Genomic DNA, 15,825 nt, shown 5'->3' with positions numbered 1-15,825 from the left:
TACTGATAAGGTGGGCGGTGTATCATACTAATACAGGCAGCATGGCTTTGTAAGCAATTTTGCTTATTTTTGAAAATTATTATAAAATACTTGCCATTTTTTGTAAAAAATGTATGCAGACTTTTTTTTACTTAATTAACCCTTTAGGGTATACACACATCTCAACCTGTTTTATGGCACTTTAAGCACACTATAATATATATATATATATATATATATATATATATATATATATATATATATATATATATATATATATATATTTCTAAATTATGAAAAAGGCATATGAATCAACAAACCATATTATCTAAATGTCATTGTGTGGCTTTGCATTTTAAACATTTTCATACATTATTTACACCAAAAAGCATTATAAATTTTTGTCAATTATTAATATTATTAATATTATTATTTGTAGTATTTGAGAAATGAATGCTTATTTTAGTGCATTATAAATGCTTATTGCATCTTCTGTTAAGAAACTTTCAAAAACAGTATTTTACTATTATTAAAGTTTTTAAACAGAGTGGCACCTCTCATAAATAGAAATAAAGAAACGTACAATTAAGTGCAGAATATGGGGCCGATTTATCAAGTATCAGGCCGACATGATCTGTTCTACCGGATCATGTCCCCCCGACATTGCTAAATGCCGACAGCATACGCTGTCGGCATTTAACATTGCACACGCATTTCTAGTGAAATGCTTGTGCAATGCCGTCCTCTGCACATCTGCCGCCAATCGGCCGCTTGCAGAGGGTGTCAATCATCCCGATCGTATCTGATCGGGTTGATTTCTTCAGAGGTAGTGGATAAATTAAGAAGCAGTGGTCTTAAGACCACTGCTTCTTAACTTATGTTTCTGGTGAGCCTGACGGCTGGCGCGGAAACTGCTGCTTTCACAGCTTGATAATTTGGGCCCTATGTATGGTGCAAGGGTCAAAGATCTCTCTCTTCAAGGATAAAAGAGCATATTACAATAATAATACGGAAAACATTGCCAAAGACAATAATATATGGCAAAAATAACAAAATGTATTAGATACTTATCCTAATACCTTACTTCAAAGATAAAATACAACACACTGATTGGACACCCCAAATCCAATCTTTAAAAACAATAGTAAAATGAAGCTCTAGATATTGCACATAACCTCAAGATATACCTAATAAGATATTGCACAACATATATTATAATGCACAAATATTCAGTTTCTTGGCTTGCATAGTAATTTATTCTGTGCAATACATGAAATTGGTTATTTGTGTATTATAATATAAGTTGTGCAATATCCAATCAAGTATATCTTTAAGTTATGTGCAATATCTAGAGCTACCCTATACTATTGTTTTTAAATATTGGATTGGGGATGCCCAATCCGTACATTTTATTTTATCATTGAAGTAAGGAATTTAATAATACATTTTGGTATTTTGCTATATATTTTGCTATATTTTTTCCTGATTTATATTGATTTGTGTGCTGGGTCTTATTATTATTGTAGTATTTTACTATTGTGCAAAGCATTTTTTTTTCACCTTGCCTATAAAAGAAGGTGTTTAAAATGTAATGACATCTCTATGGAATTTTGCTGCACTTTACATAACTTTTCATGCAATAAGGGCCTGTTTTTATTTGCCAACCTGTTCAACTAATGTCTAAGATAATTCTGGAACATTTGGATTTCTTGCCCTTGGACTGAGTAAGCATGCAAAAAAAACTACATGTATGGTGTTTTTACAGAAGGAAAAAGTTAAGATGCTAACAGGAAAGGAGATGGTGCATGACGTTGTCATTTGTGTAATCACTCAAACTTCCTTCAATATTTAGATTTTTGCAAGATGAAGTGGACATCTTTTGTTATTATATGATCTTATGTGTGTACATATATGTGTTTTTTTATGAGAAGGTTTGCACTAGTAAATATGTGGGATCAACTAGCAACAACAGTTGAACCAATAAATATTTTAGATTTCTCCTATTCTATATCTGATCCATCATTTTTTTTCCTACTCAATTCTTTATTGCTGCACTACATACACAAAATAGACAGGATGCAATATCATATTTTAGTTAAGTAATTTCAAGAAATATACAATGGATGATGCAGTGTTCTATTTTTTATCTTTAACAATATTTGAAAATTAAATTGAATGCTTAAATACAAGTACACTTTGAAAGTAGAGTAAAGAAAATACACACACACACATATATATATATATAATTTCTTAACATGAAGAGAAGTAAAACTTATCTATGTCTCACACTATCAAAGGAAAATTAACTTAGGCAGAAATATCTGAAACAGAGTTGTCATGAGATGCAGGACATATGCAGGACACAGCAATGATGGTACAACTCTATTTTATTACAGAGCATAGCAATACACATCCAGACAGGTTGATTGTACTAAACTAACTGCGACACAGACACCGGACCTAAGCCCCGCCCACATGCTAGTGACATCACATCCTGCTATCATCACATCTTCCCCTTTTTCAAAGACAAAGCATACATTCGCATATATTAAATAACAAGGTACACCAACAGGGTATACAACAACATTTTGTTTTAGAACATTATAAAAACAGATAGATTAGAAAACATGAACAAATAAATTACATCCTGACTTGGACATCGGGGTAGACTACCCTAGTCCACAGTGACCATGGGATTATTCTGCCCATACTTCCGGTCACTGTTCTAGCTAAAGTCAGTCCCTGTATCGGGCCGGAAGCCTCACCACTCTTCCGCTTGATGTAACTTTGCATGAACTGTCCTCTGATACAGAAGATGGTGAACAAGAGTCTGCTGGAGGCAAAGATATATCCCCGCTATGATCTTGCTGAGGGGAAGGCACCTCTCTTAGAACAGGGGATCCCACCGGCGGTGGTACTGAGGTATCCGGTTCCAGACTCTCAGGTACAGGCTGAAGATGTCTTCGGTTACGGCGTGTAACCGTCCCTCCCTCTGTAAGGACTGTATAAGACCTTGGTTCTGGAGAGCGGCCCACTACCGTAGCAGGCGTCTTCCATTTCTTCTCATCATCCAGTTTAATTCTGACACTTTGGCCCGCTTTCAGTTCCTGTAAAGGCCTGACAGAATGTCTCCTGTCGTAGAAGAAACGATAACCCTTTTTGGCCTCTTCATCCCTCCTAAGGACTTCGTCCCGAGGAACAGGGCCAGGCGGCTTGAAGACACCCACTGAGGGTAAAGTGGTGCGAATCTGGCGTCCTAGCATCAGCTGTGCCGGGCTAAACCCGGTGGCTTGAATGGGCGTCGCCCTGTATGACAAGAGGGCTAGGTACGGTTCAGATTGCTTTAGAATGAATTTTGTTGTTTGAACTGCCCTTTCAGCCATTCCGTTGGCCTGCGGATAATGTGGACTTGACGTGGAATGTACAAAATCATATTCCCTGCTGAAAGCACTGAACTCTGTAGAAGCGAACTGCATGCCATTATCACTCACCAGCTCCATTGGAATGCCCCAGCGGGCGAACAAGCTCTTCAGGCGAATGATAACGGCCTGACTTGTGATATCATTCAGGGGTGCTATTTCCAAATACCTGGAATAGTAGTCGATAACAACAAGAAACTTTTTCCCGTGCAGTTCGCACAAATCAGCAGCTATTTTCTGCCACGGCCCCGCAGGCAGCGGAGTAGACATTAAGGGCTCCCTTCTCTGAGTAGGCCGGCGTTCCCGGCAAAAGGCACATTTAGACACGTGATTTGCAATGTCGGAGCTGATCCCAGGCCACCACACAGCTGTAGCTGCTCTTTCTCTGCACTTTGTAATGCCTAAGTGGCCATCGTGAATCCTGTTTAACATCTCCTTCCTCATGCTGACAGGAATTACAATACGGTCTTGGAACAGCACCAACCCCTCCAGCTCCGTGAGCTGCGACCTCTCTGGCTGGTAAGCATTTAAAGACATCCAGGCTGCCCGGCTCTCGGGCCAGCCATCTCTTATGTACCTTATAACTTCTCGCAGATCTGTGTCCAAATATGTCTCTTTCTTTATCTCTTCCAGTTTCCTTGAAGAAATGGACTTAGAGGCCAGAACTGAATCAACATACACTTTTACATCCGACTCTGTGGAGGATTCTTCAGCAGCAGCCAGCGGGAGCCTGGACAGTGTATCTGCCACAACCAGCTGCTTCCCCGGCACATGCACTGCCTGAACATTGAACCTGAGTAGTCTCATTAAAAGTCTCTGGCATCTCAAGGGTGTTTTGTCGATGTCATAAGAATTGATAAGAGGGACTAGCGGTTTGTGGTCAGTTTCCAGACTAAATTTCTCCAAACCCACTAGATAACGCTGAAAGCGCTCACAGGCCCAAACTGCAGCCAGGCACTCTTTCTCAATTTGAGCGTATTTCGACTCCGCAGCCGTCAGTGTGCGGGAACAGTAGGCGATGGGCTGTAGTTTGTTGTCATTCAGCTGCAGGAGTGCAGCCCCCAACCCATAACTGCTTGCATCAGCACTAACCACCGTCTTTTTTGAAGGGTCGTAGAACCCCAGCACTGGGGCAGACCCCAGTAGGGACTTAGCATGCAGGAACGCTTTTTCTTGTGAGGGTCCCCAGACCCAGGCAACATCTTTCTTAAGCAACTCCGTGATAGGGTGCAAAACTGTAGATAAATCTGGAAGAAACTTGCCCACGTAATTTACTAGGCCCAATATCTGTCTCAGCTCATGTACATCAGAAGGGCTTTTCATCTGTTCGATAGCCCGAATTTTCTCGGGGTCCGGCTTGATGCCATCCCCGTTGATGATATGCCCAAAGTAGCATAATTCAGTTTTCCTAAAATGACATTTTTCTTTATTCAGCTTCAGCCCAGACTCTTTGATAGCCTGCAGCACACAACTCAAACGCTGATCATGCTCCTCCACTGTAGACCCATACACTAGAATGTCGTCCATGACGACTGCTGTGCCCACGTGGCCACTCAGGAGAGAACTCATTTCCCTCTGAAAGATCTCAGGAGCGGAGGATATCCCAAAGGGAAGTCTGCAGAAACAGAACCGACCTACCGGAGTGATAAAGGTAGTCAGTTTGTGGCACTTTGGATCCAGGGGGATCTGCCAAAAGCCGCTAGAAGCGTCTAATGTGGAAAAGAACTTCGCCCCAGCCAACTTCGGGGCTATATCTTCCAGTGTCGGCAGCACAAATCTCTCCCTCTTCACTGCCTCATTCAACCTTTTCAGGTCCACACAGATGCGCACCTTTCCGTTTTTCTTTGCAACTGGAACAATGGGGGCACACCAATCAGTTGCTTCAACAACCTCTTCAATAACCCCCATAGACTTCATGCGCATGAGCTCTTTCTCCCCTTGAGGCATGAGCGGGAACGGAATTCTACGAGGAGTAGAAATACTGTACGGGACTGCGTCACTTTTAAGTGCTATACGGACAGGTTTGCAGCTCAGTAGGCCCAACTCGCCAAACATATCTTCAGAGATCTCATTCACTCTGGCCACGAGGCCCAAGTCACAGGCTGCTTTTCTGCTCAATAAACTGTTAACACACTGACCTCGGATCACATGCACCCACATGGTGAACTTCCTTTGTTTGTACTCACAGCTGGCAAGAAATTTCCCCACACAATCAATGCGGCCACCAGGACTATGAACATTTGTAGTAACCTTCGCCAGCTGGGGCTGTCGAGGCAGTCTCATAAATTCAGCAAAAGACATTACAGTGATATCAGCTCCTGTGTCAATCTTAAAATCAACATTGGCTCCCATTACAGTAAAGGTAACTTTCCAATCTTCCTCTGAGCTTGTCCGTTCCACAACAGACCCCACAAAAGACACTTCCTGACCCTCCTGGTCACTGTCCACCTGCATCTCCTTAATGTATTCAGTTTTACACACCACTTCAAAATGGCCTATTCTGTTACATTTTCTGCATCTTTTATCTCTGGCCGGGCATATAGCACTCTGATCATGAGCCCGGTAGCACCGTGTGCATCGGCCATGTTGCGCCCATCCACTTCTAGGCCTTTCCAGTACTTTAGATCTACCGCTCACACTGTGCCTTTCACTAGTAATTTTCCTAGACTGTTGCACTTCATCCACAATACTCTCAGACCTCAGATCAGCACTTTGCTTTTTCACCAGTTCACTCTGGCGGGCCATCCTAATAGCCCCGTCTAATGTTAAATCAGGCTCTAACTGCAGCTTCAGGGAGACTTCAGCATCTGCAATTCCAATAACTATTCTGTCTCTGATTTGCTCTTCTTTAGCAACACCAAACTCACAGAATTCAGCTAATTCATACAGGCTGCGCACAAATGACTCCACAGATTCTCCCACACGCTGATTACGTTTGTGAAAACAAGCTCTCTCATGAATCACATTTCTTTTGGGCACAAAGTGGGCACTGAGTTTATCCATAACTATATCAAAGTTAACTTCTTCCCCTTCTTGGAAAGTAAAAGCATTGAACACTGGCTCTACATCTTTCCCCATAGAGTATAAAAGAGAATTAACTTGTACTTCACCACTCTCCTTGTTCAGTTTGGATGCAATCCTGAAGCGCTGAAACCGCTGACGCCATGTGGGCCAAGCTGCAGGCTGAGAAAAGTCAAAAGGCTCAGGTGGGGTAAACTTTGACATCGTCATCATCAGAAACAGAAGCGTAGTCCAGAACTTCTGACACCATGTCATGAGATGCAGGACATATGCAGGACACAGCAATGATGGTACAACTCTATTTTATTACAGAGCATAGCAATACACATCCAGACAGGTTGATTGTACTAAACTAACTGCGACACAGACACCGGACCTAAGCCCCGCCCACATGCTAGTGACATCACATCCTGCTATCATCACAAGAGTGTTTGGACATACTGTGATGTCACAGTCCAAGCTCAAAATTATGGTATCTTTTTACACAAAATTTGAGATATGACATCATGAATCTGTGGCAATAATCTGGTTTCTATGCCGTCAATTTCAAGATATATATATATATATACATATTTATGTTTTTATATTTTGAGTGATACATTTTAAGGATATCTCTACCCATATTGTTTTCACACTAGGATAGTTAGATAATATACATGTATCCTTATTTACCTATACTGTATAGTTATCTCTCACTCCTTTTTGGATGTGTTAGACACAGATAGTATATTCCAGCGTTTGCTTGTTCACATTTGTTTATATTAGAATATTTTCAGCTGGCCATTTGATAGTATGTAGCCATGGGATAACCTATTATATTAAAACACAGATATCTTCTGGATTGGAGCTATGATTTCATTATGAATATATTTTGTTCATTGTTTTTGTCTTTTTTGAATAGTGGACATATCTACCATCTTGTTAAAATAGTAAGCTATTTTTTTATTAGTATACAATACTTTTTCTTTTTTTCCTCTTGTCATTTTTTCATAATTATTCTGTACTATTTGTCCACAGTAGTTTTGTGATAACATTTACTGACTATGAGAATATTTGATAGCATGCTAAATTGAGCAATTATACTGTGGGGTGGTCTGATTTTTTTAATCAATTGTGGAATGACAAGGGGTTTTTAAGTCAGTAGCAACCAGTTCAACTTAGGCTATGATTACAGATGTTATCTGAAACGCATAAGCCGTTCTAGGACTGCGCACCAGTATGTATGATTTGCTTGAAGGTTTTGGATGTACCCCCTAATTTTGGTTTTAACCATTGAAAACAATTAAAATTGAAGATTTTATATTACTATTTGAATCATCCATTCTTCGTCTCCAAACTTTATCTTTTCACAAATACATAAAACCTTGCCAAGATACAGTAAAACAACACAGTAACATGCTAAAACAGAATACAGTATAAACATTTTAGAAAAGTATTTGCTTAGGAAATTTGATTATTTATTAAATTTAAATTTTGGAGGAATGTATACAAACAAAATAATTAGTAAAAGTAACATTTTGGAATCCTCATAAAGCTATGATTTTTATAATAGCTGAAATATTTTCCTTTCCATATATGTATTTGGGTTAAATACCTTAAAAATGTAATGCAAATATAATCATTTTAATGCCTCACCTATCCCCAGAATCAATATATATTTATTATGTTAAATTGTTATTATGTTATTGTAAAAAAATATTTCGTTTTATAGCATTATTGTTGTGCACAAAAGTATTGCATCATATGGAATTTGATTTTATTTTCATTAGTATTTCAAACAAAGATACAGAAACACAATGCAGAGTCTACTTTTACATGAAAAGTCTTTAAATAATATATGATAACATTAAAAAATAAATAAATAATATATTTATTGCTATTTTATGTACTACACCTTGAATGCTCCATGCAGTCACTCAGAGTCTGCTATGGAGATTTTCAGGAGAGATATTTTTGCGAGCCTATGGTTGTGTTTTCAAATGTTAGAGGTGGATAACAGCACCTGCATTAGGATGCCCAAGTAACATGCCTATAGATACCTGAGAAGCATATCAAGCCTGTTTTCAAAAAGCAGAAGAATAAAAATAGGCATAATTAAATATCCCTATTCTATAGATTACCAGGCTTTGGTAGCAGAAACAAAAATAAACTAAGATTAAACATAACACAGATGACATTACATGATAATCAAAGTAAATTATGCTAAAAATAATAGTTTAGTGTGCTGTAAACAAACCTATTAGCCAAGCTTTAAAAACCTATACCTCCTTTACAAGTTATATTGTAATCTACTCCACAAAAATATATACACAGATAAACTGGCGCTGTATATCTTAAGTTTAAAATATTTTAACAACTATAATTCAAAATATTTAGAATGTATTGACCTTATTAGGACTAAAAGACAAAAGAATTAAAAATATATAAAACACTTAATTCAAAACATATAAAACACTTTTCTACATATATCTTACGGTATGTTGGTACAATATATATCTATACTTTATATACAGTATATGATTAGATAATGGTATGGATATATACAGATAAATATAGGAATATATATTTAGAAATACATAGAACATATTCTGCTATGTGCAGAACATTGGAATGTGAAATATTTATAGCAAATTAACAAAGTATAACACTTTATTAAATATAAATATTGCATATATATGCTTTAACATGTTTTCATCTACTTAACTGCAAAGGGCTTCAATGCATTTCTTTATGTATATATATGTTAAGATGAGATTGAATGAGAAGTCACAAGAATCAAATATATATTCATACATTTTTGTATTAATTGATTTGATATCACATATTGTCTTATATTTTACAAAAAAATGTTGATAGCTTTTAAATGGATTCTGGTTTTTAATATAGTGTGTCTCTGCACATAATTCTGCGAGATATGTTTGTGTTGCTATATAATTGCAATACTTTATTTCCTTTGGAGGGCTATTGAAAGAAAGCATTTTTTTTTTTTTTTTTTAAGTTTTAAATCTTTATTGAGAGAAAATAACATACACGTTGCAGGAAAATAACAGGTTGTCAAACATTCACAGCGTGCCCATCTACAGCCGTAGAAAAAACAAAAACAAAAACAAAACAATATTCCTCTGTTTTGAGTCCATGCGCTAATCCTATAATGATATTCATAAGCTGCGACCAGAGGGGAAGGCCTTACAATTACATAACTACTGGTAGCTATTGTGGGGGCCCCTGAGCTGGAGCTAAGCGCTTCCCTTATGCATGTTCACTTACTAAGTTTAACATAAATTTAAATGATGGGGAGGGAAACCAATTAAACAGGCATGCGGCCCCCTAGACTATTGTGCTCGCTTAGATGAATTCAGTCGATTATGTATCATTGGTAGGGTAGTTTTACTTTTCCTGATTAAATGATAGGTTCACCCGGTGGTCTGGCAATTACCTACATAAATTTGGAGCATGGTGTTATATTATTCCCGCTTTCATTATGAAGAGATAACTACGTTATGGCATTCCATGTGGTAAATTTATGTTTGGTGAGGGAGAGAATTAAAAGGTGGCGTCCTATAATCAGTTAAGCCCCCTGCAGCTCCGGCCGCTAGCCGCTGGGTTTGTGCAAATCTATTAGGTGACTTCCACCTTGTTATATATGGGTTAACTAACAGATCACTGCCACTAAGATATGAGAGATAAGGTATTAAGTTATATATAGCTGCTTATATCTGTAGACTAGGAGATCACTCATATTTTATCATTTATATGGATGTGTTTGCAAACAGGGACTCCTGGTCATACCCTGTGGCCCAAATGTAGTCATAGTGCAGAGATAGAAATATATAGATATAGGTATAACTGGTATTGGAGAACAGCTGCTAAACAACAATAGTCTTCTTGCATTTTCCAGGGTCTGATGAAGATATCAGAAAAAGGGGAGCGTTTTACATCCATTATACAGTGCGCTCTCAATCTTGCAGAACAATTAATACTAACGGAGTGAAACATGCATTAAACAAAAAACTTACGTGCACAACTGCTATATTTTATAAGGTGTCTAACTAATGATATTAAGTCCAAGGTCCTTATCAGCCTGTGTCAAGTCTTATAGTTGGTTTCAGGTTTGCTATTGAGAAGTGGAGAAAGTTCAGTAGAGTTGTAGCTGGTAAATCAGTAATAGCGTTAGATGGCATAACTATCTCAGATTCACATGGGGTTAATGGCGCCCATTCACTGTAATAAAGCACTTCTGGAGCGCTAGTAACTCTCTCCGGTTGAAATTCTCTCCCCCCCCCAGAGCCTCTATGCCAAAGGTGCCGTAAAGCTGCGGCTGATATGCCGATGTTACCCTCTGTCAATGTAGTTGTCCCTACCTCGGAAGGCGCTACTGTGGTTCCAGCTTTGCAGTGACACAGTTCGGGGTCTGCTGTTCCTATCTCCCGGTCAGTGTCCTCCCTCTCTTCAAGCGTGGTTTCCACTATCTCATCCGGAATGAAGAAGTACCATGCGGTCATATCCAGCAGCCATGGGGTATGAGCTTGCCTTTCAGTTACGCCATAACTCCTCAGTGCAGTCTGTAGCGTAGGGCCAGTTAGATCTTTCCTTCTGTCATAGAGATGGTAGTTGGCCTCTTTGGAGGTGTTGAGTACTACCTGATCACCCCTTTGCTGCGAGTGGGCCGGTAGAAGGGGAAGTTTCTCCTCTGTTAGTGCTCCCCTCTGGTCGCCATCTTTGTATCCATGTGTAACAAGGCACTGATCTGGTATGACGGCGTGTGAGTGATTGTAACCGGTGTTCTCTGTGAGGACCTGGGAGGAAGATCTTTGATATATCTTGTACAGTATATTGTCCAGTCTGGCAAAGCGCAGACCAATTTCTTTTTCCAGCTCCTTCTCCCAAGCGGTCGCCATTTTAGGATAGTCTGCCGTCCGGTAGGTTATGGGGCCCAGATTAGGCACGCTGATATTTCTGTGACGGTATGCTAGGCTATGCAATGTTGCTTGTGAGAAAGTTCAGTAAGGCAGTCTCCCACTGCCAGCACTGGTAACCCGGAGGAGCCGGGGGGGGGGTTGCTACCTTTGAGTGAGCCGCCGCCCTAGGTATTAGGCTTCCGAACTGCAGCCCCGTTTTCATGAAAACAGCAAATAAAAAGTTGAGTATTGTCACCACACACGAGGCATCAATATTTTGTCAATTTGTATTGCAGAATTTGCTGTTAAAAGCTCTGAAATCGGCGGATTAGAGAGATATCTAGCAGAGCTAACAGTAGTTGCGACTGGTTAGGTACGCTGATCGGACACGCCCCCCAGAAAGCATTTGTTTTAAATGGACAGTCTATCAAACTGAAAAGATAGCAATCAATTAAAAGATTTTATACAAATATTTTAATTAGTTCCTGTTATTCTATATTAATTTAATGCTATTTTGTGATATTGCATTAGTATAGTTTTAAGTCTGCAAATGATATTGAAAATCAGAATTAACTTACTTAAACAATAAAAAATGTGACTAAATCACTAGAGGACGCTATAGGACAATGTGTACTATGAACAAATAATTTAAAACAACACTCAATTGAAAATTGCTGTTATATGAGCTGAATAAAATGGATAAAATAATAATTGACACAGTGATATAACAGATTCAGCATTAGAAAACCCCTTGCGAGGAAAATGTGATTATACACACTAATGCTAATAAAAATAAAATTAAAATATAAAATAAAACTATAAAAGTTGCATGAGCTGCTCCTCTCAAACCAAAAACTCAGAGAGCTATGTACAGGTAGCCCTCAGTTTACGCCGGGGTTAGGTTCCAGAAGGAATGGTTGTAAATTGAAACTGTTGTAAATTGAAACCCAGTTTATACTGTAAGTGAATGGGAAGTGAGGGAGGGAGGTTCCAGGCCCCTCTCAAAATTTTCATAAGTAACACCTAATACATTATTTTTAAAGCTTTGAAATGAAGACTTTGAATGCTAAACAGCATTATAAACCTAATAAAATAATCACACAACACAGACTTTACTTGCATTTTTCTGCAAACAGTTCTTTCTATGCATTCCAATCTGGACTGATTTATAGACAGGAAGATCTTGTTCCTTTGAAATCTGCTCGATAGCTCAGGTCTGGTTAAACTGATTAATTTCAGCTTTCTTGGCTTTGCTGCAACACAAGCGGACAGCTCCATCTACTGGCTATTTTAATAAATGCACTGCTTCTCAATGCTTTTCAATAGCAGTCACATGACTGGAAAAAAAGGTTGTTATTCTGAAACGGTGTAAATTGAACCGTTGTAAAACGAGGGCCACCTGAATATGAAAAATAAATAAAATAAAGTGCAAAAACACCAGAGGGCGCTACTAGATACTAAAATGGACATGTACTGAATAAAACAAATAATGAGTAAAATTATCTTAATCCATACAAGATTATATGCACATAATTAGAATGGAAAGTGGCACCTCATTAGGTAATATATATCACAACTACGTATGAGTCCACAATGTAAAACCTTGGACAAACAGTCTGTTGGATCAATAATAGTCCAATGTATTCCCCGCCGACAGCGATGGACTCCCAGTAATCAGCAAACTATTCCATTCTTCAGAAACAGCAGGCAGATCTGTGAAGGTTGAGAACAAACAGAGGCGACCAATGTGTGTATCCACAGCAATAATGACCAAACCAGCACCAATATTCTATACCCAGGGTACTCACACTCTTGCCGAGCATTCACTTTGTTCATTCACTTGTATTATAAGGATATTTGTTTGATCAATGATTAAAGGATTTGTTTTTATATCATTGTTTGCAATTCCTTGACAAGTGAGCTATCTCGTTACCATTCCGTTGTGGAAGAGCCAGTGAGCCTGTTATCATCTGACCGCTGCAGGGAGAGTGTCTACCGGAGAGAGCAAGCTGGTTTGCTCTGACAACCAGTCCGTTCCCACAAGCACATTGGTAGAATATTGGTGCTGGTTTGGGCATTATTGCTGTGGATACACACATTGGTCGCCTCTGTTTGTTCTCAACCTTCACAGATCTGCCTGCTGTTTCTGAAGAATGGAATAGTTTGCTGATTACTGGGAGTCCATCGCTGTCGGTGGGGAATACATTGGACTTTATTATTGATCCAACAGACTGTTTGTCCAAGGTTTTACATTGTGGACTCATACATAGTTGTGATATATATTACCCAATGAGGTGCCACTTTCCATTCTAATTATGTGCATATAATCTTGTATGGATTAAGATAATTTTATTCATTATTTGTTTTATTCAGTACATGTCCATTTTAGTATCTAGTAGCGCCCTCTGGTGTTTTTGCACTTTATTTTATTTAACTTACTTAAACATACTGCATTGTGCAAGCAACCAAACGTAAATTTACAGATGATACATGATAGTTATCTTTTTTTTCACAAATGGCAGTTCACTAAAAAATTAATAAAGGTCCTAAGTCCTTGAACTGAAGACATCTAAATTATGTCATAGAACATCTCAGACTTACTACAATCTCTATGTAAGTACAAACAGTAAAAATATTGCATCTAAGATTAGTTGACTGGGGAAATTATATTTTAAATATACAAAGATCATGTTCCAGCAAAATATATACTAAAATGTAATAATCATAAAATATATTCTTGGCATTCATTTCTAGAAACATAAATGTACTTTTTGCAAATTATTTTAAATCTTTTTTTTTTTTATCCGTATCTGGATTCAAATAAACGAATATGTTAAGGAAAAAAGTACAAAAACAATATTATACTAGATCTTATTGGCCTAATATTTCCAGTGTTACATTAGAAATAACATTTGCCCAATATGATAACAGTGAAGCAAACTTCACCCACATCACTGGTATGTCTAATCCCACTCAAGTATCAATGCCATTACCTAACCTCAAAAAGCAATATATATTGGCAATTTTGACTGTTTAAAAAAAAAAATGCATACAAAAATACTAGAAGTATACATAATTCCCCAATGTGCAAGGGGGATTCAGTTAAGAGTGATGGAAGAAGGGATGTTTATTTGCATAGGTTCTGAGCATAACTCTATTGCATAGTATACCTCTACTTGTATGGTGAACCATGTAACAGTGAGCAGCTGTAGTCTGATGTAGTTAATATTGTAAGAGACACATAATTAGCTATGATATGTTCAGGCTTTTGATTAGTTTAACCTTAGAAGCAGTATATAGAGTTCTTAATGTGCGGCGGTTTGTGCACAGTGATGTCTATAGCAGCATGGGTTAACTATCCATCTACAAGTATAATGCGCCGAGACTAACTAGTGTGTTATGGTAGTTCTATTTAGGTGCAAGGTACACCTGCTATATAATTGAGTTTATAATTAGCTGTGATATGTTCAGGCTATTTGGCAACTTCTGAAACAACATATATTTCTCAAATGTGTGGTGGTTTGTGCACATTAATTACTATATTAGTATGGGTTAACTATCCAAGTCTACAAATATATATTATGTTTCGACTCAATCCAGTAAGGCAAGATGTAGCCAGATGAAAAGCTGTGGTACTGATCACCCCGCTGTGCAAGTGTGTAGCACAGGATGATATGCCTAATAATAATGAAGATAATCCCCTGAGAAGAATATGCATCATATAAGTTTTGAGATAGCTTACATGTAAGGGTGCTTCTTGATGTGATATATGCTACTGCATGTTTCTTATAATCGTAACAATGGTTTTTATTTTTTCGTTTGCTTGTTTTAGAATCTGGTCCGTCTGGTGACTCCGTAGGAATCTGGTGCGCATGGGTAGTTGGCTAGTCATAGAAGCCAATGGCAATCATCGACGGACGAGTATGTCACTTGGTGAGGGGTACTTTAGGGGGTAAGTTACACAATTGTGCTTTTCTGTATGTACTAAGTCTCAGGAAGGGGGACCACCCCGAAACGTCACTTTAAAATAAATATGTTTTAAAGACCAGAGAGTGCCTGATTGGAGTGTATATATATATATATATATATATATATATATATATATATATATATATATAAAATGAGGGTAAAATATATATTTATACTTTATATTTATATGAATATATACAGATATATATATATATATGTATATATATATATATATATATATATATATATATATATATATATATATATATCCATATAAGATCAGCACTCGTGCATATCTTTTTAAAGTATGAGTCATAGATAAATGCAGGTATACAAAAGACTCTTCTCTCCTTTTGATGGGTTTTTAAAAACATTTATTGACTCCAATGTTTCGGCCCCAACCTGTGAATTTGTAACACACAATAACTACTGACAAAATACTTATACCATGTTAGACCACTCCCCCACTAACTCAGGTGGTGCTCTATGGTCCTCTAAAGGTAGAATCTGAATGCTACCGGCTTAGCGGCTCCCTGGAC

The 15,825-nt window shown here is 37.9% G+C and overlaps 1 protein-coding gene across 1 annotated transcript in view; it reads right to left on the bottom strand.

The window, feature by feature from the left end:
• KCNC2 (potassium voltage-gated channel subfamily C member 2) overlaps window positions 1–15,825 on the bottom strand; it is a 609,024-nt gene that overhangs the window by 27,875 nt on the left and 565,324 nt on the right.

This window comes from Bombina bombina, chromosome 6 (genome assembly GCF_027579735.1).
Source record: "Bombina bombina isolate aBomBom1 chromosome 6, aBomBom1.pri, whole genome shotgun sequence".
In the NCBI taxonomy this organism is placed as follows: Eukaryota; Metazoa; Chordata; class Amphibia; order Anura; family Bombinatoridae; genus Bombina; species Bombina bombina.
This window is presented reverse-complemented; position numbering and strand designations above follow the sequence as displayed.